The sequence below is a fragment of the Siphateles boraxobius genome, unplaced genomic scaffold, assembly GCF_051911475.1.
Source record: "Siphateles boraxobius isolate OS27281-9 unplaced genomic scaffold, OSU_SipBor_1 5, whole genome shotgun sequence".
In the NCBI taxonomy this organism is placed as follows: domain Eukaryota; kingdom Metazoa; phylum Chordata; class Actinopteri; order Cypriniformes; family Leuciscidae; genus Siphateles; species Siphateles boraxobius.
Genome location: NW_027509141.1, coordinates 27,744,818 through 27,769,631, shown reverse-complemented (window position 1 = coordinate 27,769,631; position 24,814 = coordinate 27,744,818). Strand labels below are relative to the sequence as shown.

Sequence of the window (24,814 nt, the reverse complement as noted above, 5' to 3'; positions counted from 1 at the left end):
CTCGCAGAGCTATATCAGTTGCGCTGCGTAGGTCCCTGAAGGCTTCGGGTACGGGGCCAGACTCGTCCATAGAAATGAGAAGTTTGGCTTGGAACACTTGAAGTAGCGCCATTGAGTGAAGCGCTGATGCAGCTTGGCCGGCGGCGGCGTAGGCGCGACCGGCGAGAGCAGAAGTAGTGCGGCAGGGCTTCGAGGGGTGGGAAGCTTTGGCTTTCCATCCGGTGGTGGAGGGCGGGCAGAGATGATTGGCCACGGCCTCCTCGAGGGGCGGTGTTCCCTCGTAGCCTCTTTCCTTCGCGCCGTCCACAGAGGAGAGCGAAGAAGAAAAAGAAGGCTTTAAGCTCGCAGAGTGGGGTGCTTTCCACGACTTGGTGAGTTCGTCGTGAACTTCCGGGAAGAAGGGAGAAGGCCTTTGCTGAGGGGCCTGCTGGCGCCCCTGCAGAAACCACTCATCCAATCGGCTCCGGGTTGGTTCTTCGGGAGAAGACAAATCGAGCCCGAGGTCTTCCACGGCCTTAGAAAGGACACGGATAATCTCGGTATCCATGGTGGAGCCACCGCTCTTGCTAGCTAGCGTCGACGGGGCGGGGTCGAGAGTGGAGCCCGGCCAGTCGTCCGATGCAGCGTCGATGGACAAGCTGTCATCTATTCCCCCAATCGTCCTCGGACGCGCCGAAAGTCACAAGGCCCACCGCTCTGCTAGAGGGGTGTAGGTCCGGCTGGGTGAACTGAACCGGCGGTGTGGAAGGCAAGAGCGGCGGTGAAGCACGCGGAGACTGGCTCGGCGTGACGTCACTGAGCTCAGGTTCAGGAAGCCTCTGTGAGCGGCGCTTTTTCTTAGTGCGCGGCTCAAACAAAGGGGTGGCCGCGATGGGCTCGCTCACGGCGAAAGCGGCGAGGCGAGCCCGCAGTGCGGAGAGACCCAGGTCATCACATTCCGGGCATCCGCCCTTGGTCAAAGCAGCTTCTGCGTGGTCCCGGCCCAGGCAGCGAGCACAGATGATGTGACGATCCCCGTCCGGGAGAAGGTCTCTGCACGACGCGCAGGAAGGCATTTGAAACAACGCCTCAGAAAATTGCTCTTTTACAAGTGTCGCGGGGCGAACAGATGTAAAGATACTTGCGTGTGTGGCACACCGGATGGCTCAGTAGGATGGCGTTCGAAGGCGGCTGAAGGTGCCGACGTCCTCGTAGCAATCCCGCTGGTATGCTTTTCGACGGCGGCGAAGGCTTCAATAATCCGGAGTATCCAGCGAAGAAGGTGTTCGCTGAAGGAGATTAAATCTAAAGAACTCTCATGACGGGGCGCCCAATAAATAGCTCTTGGCCACGCCCATCTTGGCGGGCTCTGACGCGCGCGGGCGCGAAGTGCGCTCATTGGTCGTGCATTCAGAGTCGCCCCGTCATTGGTTCGAGCAAGTTGCGACAGCACAGCCAATGACCGAGCTTCCTTCGTTCATTGCTGTCAGCTGTCCAGCTGCAATGCGTTTTACATAAAGACTTCAGTATTCTCGAGAAAAGGAGTTTTCCCATAGCGTAAGCTACTTAAGCAATAGGAGAGACCTCTCGAAAAGGAACAATTATGCCAATCCACCAGGCTGAGTCTGCCGGCGGAAGGACCACTTAATGGCTTTTCCAAAAGCGCAATCCTACTCACGCACACAGGCACTTCAAAAAGTGTCACCCACTGCAACACCACTATCATCATCCACGAGAAGGTCCTTCCGCCTGGCCACCTCAGTTCCTGAGAAAACAAATACACTGAGTTTAGTAAAAACCCAAAAATAACCACAGAAAATATCACAAACAAGAGATAAAATAAAAATATACAATCATCAAGGTCGATGACGACACACCCTTAGATAACGCAAAATCTAAACAATAGCTACACGATAGAACTAAAGAAAAGACGTACAGAAAAATCAAGCTAATGCAGCAAACACACCCACATACTGGCTCTCATCCAAATAACAGTCAGGTTATAACTTTGCGATTACTCTAGAAGGAAAGGAAGTAGACGATACAAATCCTGCTGCTGGCCCACGGCGCGATCGCAGCGTAAACACGTGGTTCTCAAATGCACTCAGGTTATACTAAGCGCAATTCACTGCAAAAACAGGAGGAAGCTTGTGCTGAAGACGAGAGCGAAGAACGGTCTGGAGGATGAGAGAGAAGACCCACACCTTAAAGAAAGCGAGATGTTACTAATGCTCTTTTACTACAATTTCTATCCATCTTACATAACACTTACCACAAGAGAATATTCCTCACATATTTCCCTCTGGCTACTGTTTACAGCAATCATCAAGACCGCCGATTAACTGAAGGGTGAACAGACACTCACTCCGAACTGATAACGTGCACCGTCGGAAAAGTGCTGATGGACAGCTCCAATATGAAGGGATAACAACACATCAGTAGTGTTCTAAACACCTGATTTAAACCAGGCGCTATCAACACATACCTAAGACTCGAGTGAATGACGCACGCGGGGCGGAGCAAAGACGTGACGTATATCCGGATACGGCCAACCCGCATTAAATAGCTCATACTGTCCCCTGATAGGACACCACAACTGTCAATCACTTAACTGATTATGTCACAATCCACCCCAGCCTTTTGTTTTGTCGTCCCGACGATAGGCCACTAGCCCATGACGGCTACACAATGAGAAACGAGTGATACACAAGTCCTCCGCCCTGACGGCTATACAACAAGAAACAGAGGAGACACTTGCTACAAGTTCTCTGCCTTGACGGCTATACAACGAGAAATGCACAAGTTCTCTGCCATGACGGCTACATAACAAGAAACAAATGAGACACTTGCTACAAGTTCTCTGCCTTGACGGCTATACAACGAGAAACGAGTGATGCACAAGTTCTCTGCCATGACGGCTACATAACAAGAAACAAATGAGACACTTGCTACAAGTTCTCTGCCTTGACGGCTATACAACGAGAAACGAGTGATGCACAAGTTCTCTGCCATGACGGCTACATAACAAGAAACAAATGAGACACTTGCTACAAGTTCTCTGCCTTGACGGCTATACAACGAGAAACGAGTGATGCACAAGTTCTCTGCCATGACGGCTACATAACAAGAAACAAATGAGACACTTGCTACAAGTTCTCTGCCTTGACGGCTATACAACGAGAAACGAGTGATGCACAAGTTCTCTGCCATGACGGCTACACAACAAGAAACAAATGAGACACTTGCTACAAGTTCTCTGCCTTGACGGCTATACAACGAGAAACGAGTGATGACGCACGCGGGGCGGAGCAAAGACGTGACGTATCTCCGGATACGGCCAACCCGCATTAAATAGCTCATACTGTCCCCTGATAGGACACCACAACTGTCAATCACTTAACTGATTATGTCACATTAGGAAAAGCTGATGCTCACTGTGTGATTGCCTTTGCCAAACAATATGATACCCATGCTGGCGATCTTAAATCTTAAAAGTCTAAATTGCCAGCTCAAGACATGTGTGTTTTGTTTTCAAACTGGTGGACAAATCTGACAGGAAACTTTATCCTTAATTAAGTTATTGACCTGATCTTTTAAAATATACCCTAATAATCACAGCTTTTCAGTCTGAATCACCAAAAAGCAAGGTTTTATTGTCTTTTTCACTGTGCAGAGCACAACACATATGTGACCCTGGATCACAAAACCAGTCTTAAGTAGCACGGGTATATTTGTGGGAATAGCCAACAATACATTGTATGGGTCAAAATTACCAATTTTTCTTTTATGCCAACAATCATTAGGATATTAAGTAAATATCATGTTCCATGAAGATATTTTGTAAATTTCCTAGCGTAAATGTATAAAACATTTATTTTTGTGAGTGAATGCAGCACAATCGCGAACATAAAAGGACAACTTTAAAGGCGATTTTCTCAATGTTTCGATTTTTTTTGCACCCTCAGATTCCAGATTTTCAAATAGTTGTATATCGGCCAAATATTGTCCTATCATAACAAACCATATATCAATGGAAAGCTTATTTATTCAGCTTTCATGTGATGTATAAATCTCAATTTAAAAAAAAATGACTGGTTTTGTCATCCAGGGTCACATATTTTACAGCACACAGTTATTAAAACTGACTTTTTAAATAGACATTATTGGTACTTTGAGGAAATAAGAAAATGAGGTTTCACATACATAATGGTACACGTTTACACTCCCAGAACACAATCCTACTGCACTTCCTCAAACAAGGTAATATTAACAAAAGAAGAGGAACAAACTGGTTGCGTGGGAATGTGCACCTAAGTGTGGAGCAGTGTAACCCTCACATCCATCCACACAAAATCAATACATTTACTGCAATAGATCATACAATTTTGAAGAGATGTGCATTGCTCAAGTTACTTTGAACTGTCCTGTTGAAGAATCTTCATGCAGCTCTTTGTAAAAGGACAGTTCATGGTGACCATTGTCAAGGTCGAAAAAAGACAATAAACCACCATAAAACATAAAAGCCACCAAATAGCTTTGTGTGAGGAACACACTGAAATTCAATTCCTTTTTACACTGATAATATATCCCTCCAGTGAGATGACCTTGTCAGCCCTGGTCACCATAAATGAACTGTCCTTGAATGAAAAAGAGATGCATGAAGATTCTTCAAAATTCTCCTTTTTGTGTTCTACAGATAAAAGAAAGTGTTTGGGTTTGGAACAACATGGGGTGAATAACTAATATCAATTGTAACTTTTGGGTGAAACATTCCTTTAAAGTAAAAATGTAGTTTTAGAAAAACTGCTTTATAGTAAGGTCAGTACATAGCACATTCTCAAACAAATTAGCAACAAAAAATGTACCTGTCTTCTGCAGAGTTTAGGGCACATGAATGCTGAATTTTGTGCCATATCAATATGATTCCAAGTCAGCTATTTACCACTTGACAATTAAATCCAACCTCATCATTGTTGACCTTTAGTGCAAATTAAGGACTTAAAGGTGCAAATTCACTTTTAAAACACAAACACACACACACACACACACACACACACACACACACACACACACACACACACACACACACACACACACACACACACACACACACACACACACACACACACACACACAAGGAAACTCTGAAACACTTCTAGGATATACGTCAAGCTTCTAATTTGAATGCGTATCTATAAACAATTGCAATCTCGTATTTGAAACTAAAGCATGTTTTGTAAATTGCTCTGAATAAGAGTATTAAAAGACAAGACTAACCCTCCCCCCACTTTATTTTTACAACAATTTCCTGCTTGTCCCTCCAAACCTACATGCATTCTGTCAAACCACCCACTGCCAAACTTCCATTTATAGAGGTAAAAAGTTAGCCTACATAAAAATGTATATGTGCATATAAAATAAAAATAATAAATAAAGAGTATTGGTTATACGTTGATGGTCCACTTTAGACACTCTACTAACTAACTTGTCAACAACTTTTAATTAAATCATTAATAGATCAGAAGACTGTTAGGTTAGGACTAGGTGTTAGGGTTCAGATTAGAACAATAAGTTGACATATTTGCAAAGTTTCTTTGGATGTCTGTTGAGGACCATCAAAATAGTAATAAAGTGTTGGCAGATATTAAGCAGACCGTCTACTAATACTGTAATAAGAGTTAGTTGACATGTAGGGGCAACATTACTGTCTTAAGTGGACCATAGCAATTCAGTGTTACCAAAGTATTTTAGTTATAAGCTGATACGAGTGCCATGTCCTCAAAATATAGAAAACTTTATTAAAAAAAAAAAAACAAGAAAAAAAGGGCCGTTTGATGCCAAGGTCACCACAAGAGTTACATCAGCTCTACATATTTCCCTGATGTCATCATCAAAGTTATATATAGCTCACAGAATGAGTATAACGATTATACACTAAAACAAAAAGTTCCGTTAATGTAATGCACCTCAATAAATTAGTCATTTCTTGTTTTTATTTAAATACGTCAGTAAAAGCACCGGCATGTGTTTGAAATAGTGCGCAGGTGTTTCTGAGGATGAGCAAAAACACGAGAGAATGTCTGCATTAACATATGAAGTGATAAACAAACCACAAAGCTTTTGAGTGATGCTGTGCAGTCCTCTACTCTCACTATTACAGTTTTTCTCGATTGCTAAGACACATTTCTTGAAAGCTGCTCTCCTTTTCTCTAAACTGTGAACACAAAACCCAATTTTCAAGCTACATTCACAAAACCTCAGACTCTTCTTCCAAAACCAAACTTTCACCTCAAAACAGTTCAATCTGTGCTCAAAACTGAACTATGTTGTCAAATCGTGCCCCGAGTCAATCAAAATTAAAAACACTACTGAACAGTCACTAAACACTACGTAGAAAAATAGAAAACACAATGCTCAGTACATGAAGCTGGAGAAATAAATGTTTATTGTTCACTGTAGGCTAAATGCATGTTGCAAAAAAAAAAAACTGTGCATTTAGCACTTGTACAAAAAGTCAAAACAGAAATCTTGTGTATTTACACATAGCACTTGTAAAAACAAACAGAAATCTTATGCGTTTGCCACTTGTGTACAGTAAGTGTGTGTGTGTGTAAAAATAAAGTACAAAAATATACAAATAAGTGCATTACTCAGCCACAGCATCATGTCTCCGTACTGGGTCAGGCCACAGGACTTCATCCACATCACAGGCCACATTTTGTCTGGCCAGGCAACGGGAGAAAACCCCCCTGGCATGCCGTATCCAGGCTTGGCGTGCCTCCACACCGATGTCACCACAGGCAAGTCCCATGGCTTGCAGGAGATTTACCCTGGTGTAAGGTTGGCGTTCATATACCTTCCACCGCCATGAGGAGAAGAATTCCTCAATGGGGTTTAGGAAAGGGGAGTACGGTGGAAGGCAAAGATTGATAAAACCTTGGTTCATATTGAACCACTCTCTACCCTGGAGGGCTCTGTGAAAACTCACATTGTCCCAAACAACAACATAGATGGGATGCTCATCCTGCTGCCCTAACAGAGCATCTCGCATGTGATTGAGGGAAATCAGGAGCTGGTGAGTGTTGTAGGGCCCCAGGTTGGCATGATGGTGGACAACCCCATGATTGCTGATGGCAGCACATAATGTGACATTGCCACCACGCTGCCCAGGAACACCAACAATGGCCCGATGGCCAATCACATTACGGCCTCTCCTTCTCCTTTTGGTGAGATTACAGTAAACCCAGCTTCATCCATGTAGATGTATTCATGGGGTCTTTCCATTGCATCCAGTTGAAAAACCCTCTCTAGAAATAGATATAGTTTTGTAAGTGATATGGAAAAAGTGATTTAGGCCACTACAGTAAATCACAACTTAGAGTAATCAACATTGAATGTGTCTGGATATATGCCAACCTGTACATACTGGAATCTTTGCTCTTTGATTCTGTCTGAGTTGCGATCAAATGGCACTCTGTATAGCGGTTTCATGCGCAGTTGTTGCGCTTGAGGACACGATCAACAGTAGAGAGGCTGACACTGTTGATACCCTCAAAATTTACATGGTCCTCAATGATCTTTTGCTGAATTTCACTCAGTTTAATGGCATTGTTCTCACGGACCATATCAACAATTAGGGTCTCTTGGTGTGGGGAGAACATACCTGTCCTCCCACCCCCATGTGGCAGTCTTTCAATTCTACATAAAGAGAACATGGAGTTACAAAAAAATATACATGGAATACTAGGCCTACAAACAGTTAGACCAACCCTCCATTACAATACTACAGTACATTGGTACAGTGATGTACTGAAACATACATTTACTTACAGTATACTGTGGTACAGTATATAGTGTCATACAGTAATTGCTGTCAACATTTACATACTGTACTATAATGTCAAAAAAAGGTAATTACCTGTTCTCTTCTCTAAATCTTCGGATTATGGTGGACACAGTGAATCTACTGATGTTTGGTTGTACCCTTTGTCCAGCCTCCCTCATGCTCATACCATGGACAAGAACATGGTCAATCACAGTAGCTCTGATTTCATCAGATATTACTGTTCTTTGTCTTCGCTGACCACCTCGACCACCTTGACCACCTTGACCACCTCGACCACCTTGACCACCTTGACCACCTCGACCACCTCTCACACGAACTCTTCCTCTCAGATTTCTATCCATTGTAGAGCCTCACAAACCAGTGCTCTCTGAACTGGCTTACTGTATATGTTCCCTCACATCATTAGCCACAAGTGTGATCAATTTTGAGTTGTTGTGTTCAAGCGGTGACACCTTTGCTTTAATTGTGTTTGACTTTTGTCACCTGTGCTCACCATTATGCAGCACGGGTGCATCACAATGAAAATGTGTTGGCAAGTTGTGTCTAAACAGGTGAAAAGTGCTTATAGTTTTGCCAAAAGAGTGATTGATTCAATCAGTGGGTTCAGGCAACTGAGCATTTGGTTCAGACAATAGGGTTTAGTGTTTTAGCAATTGAGAAAAACTGTAATCATCATGTTTTTGGAGCGAGCAGGAAGGTGGTAATGCCATGTATAGCCGCGGGTTGTTTCAGATCAAACAAAAAAGAACATATTTTGAACAAGAAAAACATTCCAGCAACGAGGGTGGGGAGATTATAATGTACGGAAAAGGGATTACGGTGCAACAAACACCATATCATTTTTTTAGATCTGAACACATTTCACATTATATCAACACACAATATCCATTAACTAAGGTCTAATAAACATTGTTGTGCAGAAACAGGTTGTGCCATAATGAAGAAACAAGCCTGAGGGCTGCTACTAAGGTCATGAATAATCTAGGCCGTTCGTGACCAAGAGTTCATAACAAGTTCTGTGACAGATGAGATGCACGGCAGAGGTTTTGGTTCATCAGAGGACAGGCGTCGCAGTCATAAGCAAACAAATGCAGTTAGGACCAGAACTTGGTGTAGATACGCTCTTTAGACATAGTGTGTGTAACTGAAAAATAATCAACATATCCATTTTGACTGTATATTAGTGGAATTGTGAACAAAAGAAACATTTTTAAAAAGCTGAACTAAAAAAAGAGAAAGAGATCGAAAGAAGTGGATAGTAGAAATAATTTTAATGAGAATGGAGAAATAGAAAAAAGATAAGACCTAAAAAAAATAAAAAAACATGGATGTAACTAAGTATTAATTACTGAAATTTAAGTATACTTTTTCCTTGAAAAATAAAGTAAGGGACTGTAATTTAATTTCAGTTATTTCGGATGTAATTACATTCATAGACTATAGAACAGTTCTATATAAAACAATATTGGTGTCAAGTGTTTGTCCAATAAAGATGATGAAGGTTAGATTCACAAGAAAAAGTAGATATTTATTCTGAACAAGACAGCGAGCATCAAACTTAACATGAACAATTCCGGACAACGTCTGAAGCAAACTGAGAAGAGATAATGAGCTAAATGAAGACAGATATGCTCATTAAATGAATCACCATGACAACAGATAATGGAAACTAAAACAAAGGAAAAAGGTAACTGAGGAAATACAAACTAAAAGTCCATGAAAATTAAACTAACAACATAATTGTGACAAGTGGATTTAACATCAACATTTAATTGCCTTATATTCAAATATATGTTTTTAATGTAACCTTCTCACTTTAAATTCTTCAGTCAATTCAAGAATAATAATTTATGTAGTTTTATATTATTTATTTGACAGATTTAAATCTATCCTTTTATTGTTCAACTGGTCGAGGTTGATATGGGATTTAGAAAGTAATTAGTAATAAGTTATGGAATACTATTTAGAGAGAGTAATTAGTACAGTATCTAATTACACAGTTAAAGATGTCATCAGTAGCTAGTAATTCATTACTTTTTTAGAGTAACTTGCCAAATACTGCCCAAAACACAATTACAAATATTTTGGACATGTCCACGTCTCCCTCTAGTGGACTTTTATGCAGTATCTGTAAATGTACATCCACAGCACAGCAGCGTCCTAAACTTACTGATATTCTAATGCTGAATAATAGATCATTTCGAATCTTTATCACAGAAATACCAGATAAACTGTTATAGCCCAATATTTTAGCATGAAACCCCAAAAACATAATTTAGGAGCATTAAGGAAAGAATAACTGTTACATATCTGTGTTTCCCCCCTTCATTGTGTTTTTGGTTCAGTCCTGTGACATAGCGTGCTTCTCATTTCTTATTTGTGCATCCTCGTTTCCTTTCCTAGCGCATCAGCTCCTCCCCTGTAGGTTGTGAGGGGAGGCTGCAAGGAAAGAAAATGAGGACGGAGGAATCGAATGAAAGCTTTTTTTATACATTGGAATATTTGATCACTCGAGCGTAACTTCATAGCGTCATCAGCAGCGCTCAAAGGATCTGCCCTTATGTTGTTGAAGTTTGTTTATTTAAGAAATTCATAATAAATAATAATAAAGCAAGATACCCTGTTGAAATATTTGTAATGTGTGGTTTATATAAACTGCAAAGGTAAAGTATAAATTAAAATAGATTGTGATCGATGTGAAGGGGGAGGAGTTGATACGTGCATCACGTTTAGTCGATAAAACGTACTCGGTTACTAACTTAACCTCGGTTCTCTCTAGAGAGGGAATGAGTACTGCGTAATATCTTACGCTATGGGGAAAACGTACTCGGTTACTAACGTAACCTCGGTTCTCTCTAGAGAGGGAACGAGTACTGCGTAATATCTTACGCTATGGGGAAAACCTCTTTTCCACGAGATATTGAAGCCAAAAATTATCCTTTAATCCATTAAAATTGATTAATGTAAATCGCTGTGCGGCAGCGTGCAGACATAGGCAAGACGGCTTGCGCGCCTATTGGCTGCCCTGCGGCAACAGCAGAAGCCTATCGAGAGAGGCCCTGCGTGACGTGACATCCAATGGGGGTGCTTCGCGCCCATTTCGTCGCGTCCCGCCAGAATAGGCGTGGCCTTGGCCTATAAATACGCTCGACAGGCTGATACAAACTGGTTTTCATCGCTGAAGCGAACCAGCGCTGTTGTATGCACGGCAAGATACGCAGTACTCGTTCCCTCTCTAGAGAGAACCGAGGTTACGTTAGTAACCGAGTACGTTCTCTTACGAGAGTATCTCTCGTACTGCGTAATACCTTACGCTATGGGGAACACAATGTAAGACGCCGTGCGTACTGGGATCCGACACCAAAGTCCCAAGGGCAGTAGCCCGGGGCTCATATAGTGCATAATCACCGTAGACTCACAGAGAGTCGGAGAAGAGAGGCTACCAGCATCATTCCCCATGAAATAGCATCCCAGAGGAGCTAGTTATGTCAACAGTATATCCCGCAGACAGGGTGAACGCGTTCAGCCTGAACTGGGCAAAAGTACGGGCTATTCAACACCCATGGAGCTGTTCCATCGATCAGTGAGCGATACTCAATCAAAACTCAGCATTCTGCGCCTGCGCAGCGGGACAGATAGTACTGAATTCTAGACCGACAGCAGCTTGGCCTGTAAGGCGGGAACCTCTAGGTTATAGAACCTTATAAATGTAGACGGCGAGGCCCAGCCCGCCGCCATACAGATATCATGCAAGGAAATCCCACTAGACCACGCCTACGAAGAGGCCACGCCTCTCGTGGAGTGCGCTCTGACACCCAAAGGACACTGCAGGCCCTTAGAAGTGTAAGCCAGCGATATGGCATCGACTATCCATCTGGATAGGCTCTGTTTTGATGCGGCCAGTCCCTTGGAGCGTCCGCCAAACAAAACAAAGAGCTGCTCGGTCTGCCTGAAGACAGACGAGCGGGACACATAAGCTCTCAGCGCCCTGACGGGGCAAAGGAGATTAGCATCCGCCTCCTCGTTGTTCACCGGGAGGGCGCACAGGGAAATAACCTGGGCCCTGAACGGTGTGTTGAGGGATTTTGGCACGTACCCGTGCCTTGGTTTGAGTATGACTTTTGAGTCATTAGGCCCAAACTCCATACAGGACGCGCTTACTGAAAGCGCTTGTAAGTCCCCCACGCGCTTTATTGAAGCAAGAGCCACAAGAAATACCGTTTTGAAAGACAGGTGCTTCATGTCTGACAAATTGATTGGCTCGAATGGGGCACCTTTCAGGGCTTCCAGACCCGTAGAAAGGTCCCACATAGGGACTGAGGGAGGTCTGGAAGGACTCAGCCTCCGAGCTCCCCTGAGGAATCGCACGACGAGGTCGTTTTTCCCCAGTGACTGGCCAGACGTCGGTTTTGCAAACGCCGTTATGGCCGCCACGTATACTTTGAGCGTGGACGGGGTTCTACCCTTATCCAGCAGCTCCTGAAGGAAGGAGAGCACTTCCGTAACCCCGCTGTCTACGGGTGAAAAGCCCTGAGCTTGACACCAGGTAGAGAACACTGACCATTTCGAGGAGTAGAGCCGTCTAGTAGACGGGGCCCTAGCCTGCGTGATCGTGTTTAACACTCCCTCCGGGAGGTTTGCGGGTACCCGTTGATGGCCCACACATGTAGGGACCATAACTCCGGGTGAGGATGCCAAATCGAGCCCTTTGCCTGAGAGAGGAGGTCTCTCCTCACCGGTATCGGCCACGGAGCAGTGCTGGTCAGCTGCATCAGGACTGGGAATCAGGTTTGGTTCGTCCATAGCGGAGCCACGAGCAGCACTGGGCATCCATTTTCCCTGATTCGTTCCAGCACTTGAGGCAGGAGCGAGACGGGGGGAAAAGCATAGAGGGGGCGTCGGGGCCATACGTGGGCCAGCGCGTCCCTGCTCTTGGAGAAAAAGTTTGGACAGTGAGTGTTTTCCTGGGACGCGAACAGGTCCACCTGCCCTCTGCCGAATATCTCCCACAGCAGTTGGATCGTCTGCGGGTGCAGCGACCATTCCCCTGCTGGGACATTATTTCTGGACAGTCTGTCTGGTCCCAGATTCAGGTGACCAGGCACATGCGCTGCTTTCAGTGAAAGCAGGTTGTGCTGAGCCCAGTCCAGGAGGCGTTTCGTCAGCCTGAAAAGGCTTCGGGACCTGACGCCGCCCTGGTGATTTATGTACGCCACCACTGACATGTTGTCCGACCGGACTAAGACGTGGCGGCCTTTTATCTGGGGACAAAAGCGCCTTAGCGCGTTGTCTACTGTCAGCATTTCTAGACAGTTTATGTGTAGGAGCTTCTCCCGTTCTGACCACTGGCCAAAGAACGGTCTGCCCTCGAGCAGCGCTCCCCATCCCGAGGTGGAGGCGTCCGTGGACACCACCATCACACTGGAGGGAGTCCCCAGGCTCACGCCTGACTGGTACCAGTCGGCTTTTTTCCAAGGTTTCAGAGCCGAGACACATTTCCTGTCGACCCTGAGGCGAAACAGACCAGCGGCCCAAGCCCCGGGCGGAACTCGTGCTTTCAGCCATAACTGCAGTGGGCGCATGCGAAGCAGGCCCAGCTGAAGTACTGAAGATGCTGAGGCCATGAGGCCCAGCATTTTCTGAAACCGTTTGAGCGGGACTATGGAGCCGCGGCGGAAGGATTTCACGGCGCGCTGAATGTTCAGTCCTCGCTCGGGGGACAGACGTGCTGTCATAGACAGCGAGTCCATCACTGTTCCCAGAAAGGAGATTTTCTGGCTGGGAGACAGCGAACTCTTCGCCCAATTGACTGCGAGACCCAAATTCTCGAGATGCTCGAGTAATGCGGTCTTGTGTTCTATGAGCTCTGATCGTGATCGAGCTAGAATCAACCAGTCGTCCAAGTAGTTCAAAATTCGCATGCCCTGAAGTCTCAGGGGTGCGAGAGCCGCGTCCATGCACTTCGTGAATATACGGGGTGCTGGAGACAGGCCGAACGGTAGGACTGTGTATTGATATGCCTGGCCCTCGAAGGCGAATCTCAAGAATCGCCTGTGACGTGACGCAATCTGTATTTGGAAACAGGCATCTTTCAGATCTATTGACATGAACCAGTCTCCCTGGCGCACGCGCGCGAGGATTTTGCTGGTTGTCAGCATTTTGAACTTGCGTTTCAGAAGCGCTTTGTTCAATTGTCGCAGATCTAGAATGGGTCTGAGATCCCCGTCTTTTTTCGGTACCAGAAAATATCTGCTGTATACACCCCCTTCGCTCTGAGCCTGAGATAAAGGTTCTATGGCCCCTTTGCTCAGTAGTTTCGCTATTTCGGTTCGAAGTAGATGAGATACTTCGTTGTCCATCGTGGTTTCGACACGCGCCGTGCAACGGCGGGGACGTCGAGCGAACTGTAGCGAATAGCCTCTCTTTATAGTGTTCAACACCCATTCTGATACCCCGGGAAGCATTGCCCATGCATTCGCGTGGATAGCTAGAGGCAGAATGATATCCGGGCTCTGGCCACGGCACAGCGGCGGCTGCAGAGCTTCGGTGTGCTGAGACATGAACACTGTGTTTAAAGTGTGCGAGGCGGGGGGCGCGCCGATCACGGCGGGCAGCCTGTTCGCACTCGCTTTCTCTATGACAAATTGTGGAGAGAGAACGAGCGGGACAAACCCCGTAGGGTTCAGCGTGTCTGTGAGTGAATGTGGGCGCGGGACAGCGGGCACATTTACTGCACTGAAAACACCGTCGGCTTGCGCTGACTGAATATGTGTTGGTTTCGTTTTTACAGAAACCGTGGGACACGCACTGTGTAGTGTTTGTGGGCACTGTGTCGTGGGCACATTCACTACATTTGCACAATCGACATGAGTCGATTTTATTTTTGCTAGCCCTGAACTGTGGCGGGCTGTGTCTGTGTGTGGGAATGGGCACTGTGACGTGGGCATTCTTACAACACTCATAACACCATCGGCTATGGCCGGGACACCAGAAAATACACTCTTTATTGGATTTATCTGGGTAGCCGTAAAAACGGCTGTTGTGTGCAGGCAAGCGGGCAAATGAACCGACTTGTTGACTGCTAAGTACACTGGAACAGTTACATCGCATGGAACTGGACGAGCGAAATGTTTCGGTGAAAATCCGGCCGCAGCGAGATTTGAACACCGTCGCTTTCCTAGGATGGCTAGGAAGGCTTTGAGACCTCGGGCTTGATCTCAATCCTCGGCCGGGGCCCGCGCTGAGGGGGGCGGCATCCAGCAGAGCGAGAGCGCGGTCTCTGTTCTCGGGCCTGGCGGCGCTGAGAAACGGCGGCAGGTGGTGCAGGCTGTGGCTGTGAGCTACGGGCAGACGGCTGTTTCGAGCGACCTGCTGCGGAGCTAGAGCGCTTCGGGAGGAAGTGCTTCATAGCCTGCGATGTCTTCTGAACCTCCTGGAATCTGTCCGCGAAATCTTTGACGGCAGATCCGAAGAGGCCCACTGGCGAAATGGGCGCGTCGAGAAACACAGAGCGCTCCGAATCCGTCATTTCAGACAGCGTTAGCCATAGGTGTCTCTCAGCCACGGTGAGAGAGGCCATGTTCCGCCCAACGGCTTATGCAGCAGATTTAGCGGCGTGAAGAGCCAGGTCTGTAGCGCTCCTTAAATCCGCCATGCTGATCGATCCCACGCCTTCCTCGTCCATTTTTCGGAGAAGGTCGGCCTGGAAGTTCTGCAGGATGGCCATTGTGTGTAGCGCCGACACAGCTTGCCCGGCGGCGGTGTAAGCGCGACCGTGCATGGCTGACGTCACTCGGCAGGCTTTAGATGGCAACACCGTCTGTGCTCGCCGTCCAGCAGAGGGCGGGCAGAGATGTGATGCTACCGCTGCTTCCACAGGAGGAAGAGAAAGGTACCCTCTGTCTTTCGCACCGTCCACAGTGGAGAATGCAGCAGAGACAGATGTACGCATTCTGGCCGAGAAGGGGGCGTTCCAAGACCTCTGACTTCTTCGTGAAGCTCAGGAAGAAAAGGCGTGGGTCTGGACTGTGATGGGGCGTGGTCCTTCTTGAGGAAACATCCATCCAGTCGGTTGCGCGGGGGTTGCGCGGGCGCCTCCCAGTCGAGGCCGAGGTTGTCGACGGCTTGAGAGAGCAGACGCATCAACTCAGACTCAATGCCCGCTCTTTTCCCGGAAGGCTCGCGAACAGCGGAGGGGAGGTCCACAGAGCTCGCCCAATCTTCGCTGTCCGACGCCAGGATAGAACAAGCCTCGGCTGTTTCGTCGATCTCAATGGCGGAAGCGGTGGCAGACGGCGGCCGCTGTCCATCGGTGAGTGACTCGAGCGATGCCGGCGAAGCTAGCGGGCGAACCGGCGAGCTTGGGCGGGCAGGAGAGGGCTCGGGAACGCGCTGAGCGCGGCGCTTTTTACGGCACGGCGTCGCAGCGGGTTGAACTGCAGGCTCTGAGAAGGATGCCAGGCGAGTCCTCAGAGTCACCATAGGCATTAGCTTGCAATGAGGGCATCCGCCCTCGACGAGAGCGAGAGCCGCATGATCCTCACCCAGGCAGGAAACGCAGATGACATGACGGTCCCCGTCGCTGAGTGTGGCTCGGCACGAGCCGCAGGATCTTTGCATCTTTAAGAACAGATAGAAACAGAGATAGAGTGTGAGTCGCAGCGGCGAACACACACTCAGCAGTGAAAAGGATATGAACGCCGGAAAGCGTAGCAGGTACGGCGGCTGAAGGCGGCGAGGTGCAGGCCAGCGACTTCAGGCTCGAAGGCTCGTCCCGCAGAAGGCTTACAATCAGACGGCGCGGCTTCTCACTCCGGATCCAGCGATGCAGTAGTGCTTCGCTGAAGAGTTGAAAATCAGTTTGTATCAGCCAGTCGAGCGTATTTATAGGCCAAAGCCACGCCTATTCTGGCGGGACGCGACGAAATGGGCGCGAAGCACCCCCATTGGATGTCACGTCACGCAGGGCCTCTCTCGATAGGCTTGCTGCTGTTGCCGCAGGGCAGCCAATAGGCGCGCGAGCCGTCTTGCCTATGTCTGCACGCTGCCGCACAGCGTTTTACATTAATCAAAATTAAAGGATAATTTTTGGCTTCAATATCTCGTGGAAAAGAGGTTTTTCCCATGGCGTAAGATATTACGCAGTACGAGAGATACTCTCGTAAGAGAACTCTTCCGCATAGGATACACCTGTGTATCCTCCATAGACAAGAAATGGGGTGCTTCTCAATATCCCTCCTCGTCTCCTCGCTCCTCTGTCCTCCATCCTATGACCCGGAAACCAAACAAGCACAGCCATCTTGAAGGACATCTCAATTCTCTAATTGCACCGTGAGGAGTCGAGGATCGAGGAGTGAGGAGGCTTTTAGAGGAGTCATGAGCGAGGATACACAGCTGTATCCTATGCGGAAGTGTTTTATTGACTAAACGTGACGCACGTATACATTCTCCTCCCCCTTCACATCGGTGACAACAATTTGAATTTGTACTTTACCCTTGCTGTTTTTATAAACCACACATCTCAAATATTTCAACTGGGTATCTTGCTTTATTATTATTCATTAGGAATTTCTTAAATAAACAAACTTCAACAACATAAGGGCAGATCCTTTGAGCGCTGCTGATGACGCTATGAAGTGACGCTCAAGTGATCAAGTATACCAATGTATAAAAAAGCTTTCATTCGATACCTCCGTCCTCATTTTCTTTCCTTGCGTCCTTCCCTCACAACCTATAGGGGGAGGAGCTGAGGCGCTAGGAAAGGAAGCGAGGGAAGGAAACGAGAATGCACAAATAAGAAATGAGAAGCACCCATGGACACAGCTACCCCGTTGATTTCAACGGAGAGAGTTGAAGCCCAACATGGGCACTCACTTCCTGATAGCCAAGCGTTCTGCGCAGGCTCAAACTGGGCTCGATAACGTAGATGTCACGTGAGTAACCTGACTGACAGTTGTAAATCTTCTAGTAGCTGTGCCAAGACAAATCTGAAACACCCATAGACAGTCACCCAACGTTAATCATGCACAGAGACGGCGAAGCGCGACCTGCAGCAACTTTTGGTAAGTATTCTGATTAATTACTTTGTCATTTTGCTTAATATTTATTTATTTAAAATTTAACATCAGTACGCCATATTAAGTTAATGCTTTATATTAATAAGTTATGTAAGATGATATTCAAGAACTTATTAATTCATACCCATGTATATGTAAGGAGATATAGGCAAAGGCTAATTATTGCTAACTAAATGATAGTTAAGATTAGTAATTTAACTTAAACAGCTAATCTAAGTCGAATGTTAGTTAAATGAGTAACGTTAGTCATATTTATTTAACCGCCCAAGAAGCGAATGTTTTAAATATAATTTGCACGGTGAAATTAGGCATTGGTAAAGATAGCATGCTTGCTGGGCATATAATTAACATGATTGCTTGATGCACATGATGTTGTATATGGACGCAAAATGGCGTTAACTGTTATCTACACAGAGACAATAAAAGATCTGAGAAAGAGAAATGGCCGAATTAGTCATATCAAAAAGTTATTCAGTAAATCGCTTTGTACAAAAGTGTCTGTTTTGGCCAGTTAAATAAAATGTAAGTTATAGATGGACAATAACATCTATAACTAATGGTGGCCCTTTTCATTTTTCTTTCCTCATAGGTTCAAATACAAACTCTGCACTTAAGAACTTAACCAAACACCATGGCTGACAAAAGGGGTAAATCATGTAGCTATAGTATAATTTACAAATATAGTATAAAATATGGAAAGTAACACATTAACTGTAAGAGAGATAAAATAATAAATGAACCTTTTGTAATACCTATATTGTCATGTTATTATATCAATGAACAGATAAAATCAATTAATTTGTGTTTTATTGTATGTCTGCATAGACATTTTTTTCTGTTTTGTTTGGATAGAAAGAAATCAATGGCCCGAGACAAGTTACTTGTGTGTGTTAAAATCTGTTTACTGATACTGACAAAACAGTGTTTTGATTGTGATTGCTGTATGCTATTAACAGATCCAGTGATTTGGATCATGGGAATTAGCTACATTCGTCGTGGGGAAGAGAGGGCCAGAGAGACCATCGGGGCCAATCTTGGCCTAGCGCCCAAGGTTCACTGGTTTGGCTTTGGTTTGGGTGGACTTCGATGGCACGGACTCCTTCCTTTTTTCTACCGGTCCCTCAGAGGAAGAGCAGCCCCGGATGTCCTGCTGATTCACTGCGGCGGGAACGACTTGGGATGCAGGAAGAGCATCGAACTCGTCGACAGTAATGAAGCAGGATCTGCAACATCTTCATCGGCGTTACCCTCAGATGTCCATCATGTTGTCTGACATCACCTAGAGACGTCGGTGGAGATCGGGTCGTCCAGGGAAAATTGACAAGTCCCGTAAATGGGTGAACAGTGTGATGGCTACCTTTGTCTTGGGAATGCAGGGGGGTATCGTGCATCACCCTCAAATTGTATTTAACAAGCCTAAAATTTTTCTTAGGGACGAAGTTAATTTATCCACTAGGGGTAATGATATTTTTTTAAATAATTTAGCTGAAGGCTTGAGAGGCTTAATCCAGTAGGGGTGATGCTGGATTAAACCTCTCAACATGTTTTAAACATGAAACAGTTGAAGATTGTTCAATTATTTTGAGGTTGTGTATATGCCTTTTGTCATTAGTTTAACATATTATCACATTGGTAGACATAACACTGTTCAATTGTCACTGCTCTTTCTCCCCCCCACCCTTTCTCCCCTCCCCCTATGGCCTCTCTCTTTTCCTCCCCACGACGAATGTAGCTAGAGAGGGGATAGTGATTTTATTTATTTATTATTATTAACTTTTTTAATTGTTTTTATTTGTGTTTATTGTTTAAATAAATATTTATTACCAACCAAATGATTGAATATTTATTATCAAAACACAGTAGACACTTCAAGTAGACATACTTTGACAGAAATGTCATGTGGTTTTATTACTTATGGTTTAGTATTTCGTAATGATACATATTCAAAAGTCAGTGTCCTACACAGTGAATATTGATAAGGGAGGTATCAAGACACCCATAGATTAAATTAGATTTATCTTTATTGTCAATGTGCAGAGTACAAGTACAGAAACAATTCAATGCAGTTAGTGTCTAACCAGAAGTGCAAAAAAAGTACAGTATAGACATGTAGTGTAGTATATACAGTAAATAGTAAATGACATAGTGCAGTGTAGACAGTAGTATACTGTTAACCTAGTGGTATGGTTTACAGTAAGGATATGTGAAGTGTATTAACAGTAGCATTATGAGCAGAACACATGGGTATGCAGTATGAACAATATAGACAGATATGTGCAGTTTAATAACAGTAACATTTTAAGAGTAGTGTGTGTGTGTGTGGTTGACCCTGTCACAGCAGCCCCATAACACTGGTTATAATAATTAATTTAATATAATATATTACGCTATATAATTACAATATGACATGATAAAAGAAGTGGCTAAAATCGACCTTAAAATAGCCTACTTTAGGATTGTAATCGTTTGAGTAGCCTATCTGCAATTCTAGTAATTTTAGTTAGTTTAGTTTATTTTGAACAAGTTTATGTATATATCCATTAGATTTAAATATTTGGCTAGTACACACACACACACACACAAACATAATACAATCAAAAATAACAGATAAATAAATGCATGTAGGCTACAGCACAATCTTCCAAAATTAATTAAAAATGATTCAAATATAGGCACATATGCAAATAATTTTCCCCTTCTTTTTCGTTTCCTTCTACATCAAACAGAATAATAACCCATCCAAAAATACTTCTTACTATGAGCACAGGAACCATACTATAAAATACTGTCCCCTCGAGTCATTTTCGAATCCATTCAATATTACATGACCATATAATATTCCAATATATAAAGAATTGTGAGCTAGGTGTTAAATCATATACTTTTGGCTAATAAATCATGGTCACAAACACTTGAACAAAACCATTTTTCTTTATTTCACGTTATGTAGGCATTTTGTACATATGGCTTCCGAACGGGATCACATTCATCTTCAAGCGTAGATCTGTAAATAAATAAAGGAACAACGTTAACCGCGATAGACATTGAGATGTTTTTCTTCTTCTTCCATTGCCTGTATAATTTCCTGATAATTAATTTCCCCATCCCCCGTAGGTGTAGTAGTAGTTAAATAATTTAAAGTTCGTGAATTCCTCAAAAACATTGTTTAAATATTTTGTCTCGTTGCTTTTATGGAATCTGTCTATCTATGCCATGGTCTGACTTTAGACAGTAAAAGACTGGCTGCGAGACTGTGCGAGCTTCTCCTCCTGTCTATAAGGTAATGTCTCTATTGTGCGACATAAAGTCGCGTGGTTATGACACAATTTTTAGCCTATTTCTACAAGAATGGCTTCTACGGGGCCATAACGTAAGATACAAAGTAATGGAGCCTTTTATACATTGTCGTGTTTCTTTAGAAATAAATAATGGACAAATTGAGTCTTTGGACGCCTCAGATGTAAAGTTATTCGCTGTCAAAGTGACGCCAAAATGAATGGGAGTCAATGGGATTTTTTCTGTCACTAGATGCCCCATCGGCCGCTGTGGCACAAGAAATGCGGCCGACATCTTAAACCGGTCATACTCCTATTTGCGATGCATAGCAGCAGTAACTGTGCAGCATTTTCCTGCTCAAATCGGCAGACCATCACTCGGGGATTACTTTACACAAGTAAGATTTAACATTTAACATTACCGTACTATTGTTTGTATTTTGTGAGTAAAATATTCAATGTGTCCTGTAGGCTATATCGTAGCTACGTGTATGACCTTTGCAGCAAAAAAAAACCAGCGTGAAAATCAGTTCGGTATTCAGTGAGATATGATTAATTAAATGCGCTGGCAGCTCATTGCACCTGCCAAACAGATTACACTGAGCGGAGCGGGTGACCGGTTTAAGATGGCGGCCCCACGGCTCGTCCGCGCCAATAGGCAGTAGCATAGACATCGCGTGATTTTTTTTCCCAAACCACTTCAGCGGAAATCCCGCCCTGCAGCCGATTTCTTTGGTTTAGGTTACAGTGACGGGTAGGTTTAGGGATCAGTGTTTGGTGTAGGCAATCAGTACAGTGATTGACATGACCAATGAAAACTTTAGAATCGGCTGCAGGGCGGGATTTCCGCTGAAGTGGTTTGGGAAAAAAAATCACGCATAGACATCATATCTATGGGCAGTAGCGGTCGATAAGGCGTCTATCTATATGATGTCTATGCTCCTGACAACACCCACAAGGTGGCGCACGTTTCGACACTCAAACCGAACCGATGACGTTTCCACACAAACCGAGGCCTCGTTTGTCATTAGTCACGTGATTTCAAGTTAACAGCACAAGCCTCGAATCGCGGCTTCATCTGGCACGCCCATTTTTTCTCAACACAAGCTCCGACGCCTCGGTTCAAATGTCACATATAATGGGGTGATCCAAAAATCGCTGTTGGTGTATTAGCCTAAAACAACATGCTCGCCAGATTGTTGATCTAAATAGCCCTATGTTGTTAGAAATTACTGTTTACCAGGTTTTAGGTTTTTGGTCATTTCCTTGATTTAATTTTTTTTATTCTTTTTTTAAATTAAAACTCACATCATAAAGTATGATATTTTTTTTACTTTGAGCAATTCTGGAGCTATAATTGACTCTTCTTAGGTGCATATAAAACAAAACAGCTCCTTGGAAAAAATGAAATGTAATATTGTAGTAGTTATAAACAAAGGTTTATTTTAGTTCAGATTAGTTTGAGGGCAGCAATTGTATTCATAATGTCAAAATAAAACCGACGTAATGTTACTTGAAGGCATTATAGCCTACTATTCCTGCCAAACTTCCATGGTTGCAGTTAGTGTTACAACAGTAAATCCATGGTGAATGTTGCTGATCTGTGGACACTGGATAGTTAATTCATGGCACAATGTTTCTTCCTGGTTTCCACGTCAGTGCTGTTTTATCCGTTAATAACGCAGAAATGTGAATGTTTCTCACTAGATCTCGCAGGAGTCGCAGCGATGTTATTACTTCTGTGACTAATTCAAATGCTTCCTTTACTGGATCTCTTATTAGCGCTGTGTAGTAACAGTGTCGCTTGATCAAGATCGGCTCGCGCTGCTTTGGTCCAAACTGATAAACGTTCCGTCAACCACACAATAACGAGCAGTTTCGTTCCGCTTGCATTACGTTTGCCATTTGATGTTGGGCAATGTTGTGGTGGCTCCGGCGGATTATGAGCGCGCTTACCACGCGCAACGCGCCTACATTTGAAATAACGAAATTTTGGTCGGCAGGAAAAATGGCCTACACCCCCCCCCCCCCCCCCCCCCTTAAAAAAAACTCCCCGGTTCTACACGATTCACGTAAATGACCCAATTGACCAAGAAAACGGCGATTGTCGCCGAAAAGCAACAAGTTTGCAGGTGTGGTTAATAATAACTAAAGTACCTAATTATGTTACATAATTATTTTGTATGAAAACTAGCGCATTAGTTACTTATGAATTAAAAAGTACGGTTGTATCAGTGCCGGGCGAGCTCTCTCACAAACACAGACCGCGCACACAGAGACTGTGTTTTGAAACTGTTTAGAGCAGGGGTCGGGAATAGAGGTCTGCAACCCCGCGGGACCCGCGGGTCGCGACGCAAAACAGTGCAACGCGGGACAAATTTTGAAAGGTCATTGCGGTAGCGGGCGGGATGGTGAGGTGCACTTGCGGGTGCGGGCGGGAGGGATGATACGCTGCACTCCCGCAAATTAAATATGAGTGTAAAGTAAATATATATAAATGAGGGAGATTCTGATTGGCAGCAATAAAAACGTTTTAAGCAGCCTAAACTTGTGAATGTTGTCGGGTTGGGCGGGGCCTAATGTCACGCACACTTGTTTAGAGACAATTCCCTCCCGCTGCTCCGTGTTCGAATTCGAAAGCTAGTTCAAGTTCAAAATAGACAGCATGGACGAGGAACAGAGCGCCTCTAGTGCTTCAGATATAGGCCTAAGCGCTTCAGATGTAAGTACTTCTCGTTTCGTGTTTTGTGATCACATTTTAAATGTTTAAATGGCCTGATATAGTGAAGTCTATAATATAGTAGATAAGAATTATCCGTTTTACAAATGTTCCTATGTGTAGGCAATGCCTAAGGCTGTTTTTATGTTAGCCTACACGTTAAGCCTAATGGAATTTGGGCCGATTAATGTTTATCTTTGTTGGCGTTAGTTACTGATGCCTATTTAATGTTTTGTATGGTTGAAGATATGCAGGCTTACCAATAAATATGTTACCAAGTATTGGTAAGGAATTTTGTGCGCACGCATTTATTTCCCCAAGACCTTTCGTCAGACAGAAAGTGCGGGCGGGAGCGGGACATTATATCACAGATGCGCGCGGGAGCGGGACTAAAAATGACAAATCTTTGCGGGAGCGGGCGGGAGTTTGTTTACCAACAAACGAGCGATAAAAAAAAAGTAAGACATCAATAGAGATCGTCTCTCTGCCGAAAAATCAGCCAATTACAATTCCCTTGTGGGCCTACAGCCTACCAAAGTTAATGAAAAGTTTATGATAATAATTATACCCTATTCATGTTGTAGCGGCAAAAGTGCGTATTCAGTGCTGGTCGCGAGTGTCACGAGTCATCAGAGCAATAACCCACTTACGTCTCTGTGGTTCCTGCAATGGGATTCAAGCAGCTGCAGCTTGTTTAAGGTAGGCCTAATGGCGAAAAGCAGCAAAAATGTAAAAGAAGACTATATAAACTTTAATATATCATTTTATTGAAACCGGTGCTTTGCTGTGCAGAGACATTTCGAAACATTTCACCCGCTGGTACACTCTTAACCCGAATTAGTTGACTTTACTCGCAAATCGCGTGGAAACCCGTTGCCTTAACATGTTTAGTTTCAGCTTGTGTAAAAACTAAAGGTTC

General features: G+C 44.5%; 1 protein-coding gene and 1 long non-coding RNA gene across 2 annotated transcripts in view; one reads left to right on the top strand and one right to left on the bottom strand.

The window, feature by feature from the left end:
* The window catches only part of LOC143711765 (uncharacterized), a 57,058-nt gene that overhangs the window by 8,489 nt on the left and 23,755 nt on the right, over positions 1-24,814 (bottom strand). The window lies entirely within an intron of this gene.
* LOC143712108 (uncharacterized) lies at positions 17,795-19,733 on the top strand. The gene is made up of 3 exons (XR_013194996.1): positions 17,795-17,886; positions 18,491-18,548; positions 18,858-19,733. It is a non-coding gene; the product is annotated as an uncharacterized LOC143712108 (long non-coding RNA).